Here is a 548-nt window from a genome sequence, read left to right as displayed (position 1 = left end):
CGTCCCTGGGTGGGATTGAACCACCAACCTTTTGGTTAGTAGCCGGACACACTAACCGATTGCGCCACAGAGACACTTTGCAAAAACTCCATACTGACAAAGGCTAATAAGCATACATCTAGAACGTTTCCTAGAAAAACTTTAAAAAGTCAATAATCTGGAGAGTTTTTGTAAGATGTTTCTTCCATCAACCAACGAAGAAACACATTGGTACTTTCCCATGATGACTGAGTGCTTCAGGATCTCTTGCACTTACATGTGCAGCAGAGTACTGCAATGGAAGCATGCTGGGCCCATAACCCAGAGGTAGGCAGATTGAAACTATCCTTTGCTATATGCATTTTTTTTGTTAATTTAAGTAATCAAAACTGGGATTGATATTTTTGCTCTTTTATTTTTACTTAAAGTACAATAACTTTTACCATTTTAATTTGTTTTAATAGTATATTGACAGTATAGTTTTCTTTAAAAAATCCACTTAATTTTCTTTACCCTATTATTAAAAGGGTAATTGACAAAAACAAATTACATTGTCACCAGAAGAGCAA

The 548-nt window shown here is 35.2% G+C and overlaps 1 non-coding gene across 1 annotated transcript; it reads right to left on the bottom strand.

Moving 5' to 3' along the window:
- TRNAS-ACU (transfer RNA serine (anticodon ACU)) lies at positions 1-74 on the bottom strand. The gene has a single exon. It is a non-coding gene; the product is annotated as a tRNA-Ser (tRNA).
- Between the last annotated feature and the right edge of the window lie 474 nt (positions 75-548).

Source organism: Pseudophryne corroboree, unplaced genomic scaffold, assembly GCF_028390025.1.
Source record: "Pseudophryne corroboree isolate aPseCor3 unplaced genomic scaffold, aPseCor3.hap2 scaffold_389, whole genome shotgun sequence".
Classification (NCBI taxonomy): domain Eukaryota; kingdom Metazoa; phylum Chordata; class Amphibia; order Anura; family Myobatrachidae; genus Pseudophryne; species Pseudophryne corroboree.
This window is presented reverse-complemented; position numbering and strand designations above follow the sequence as displayed.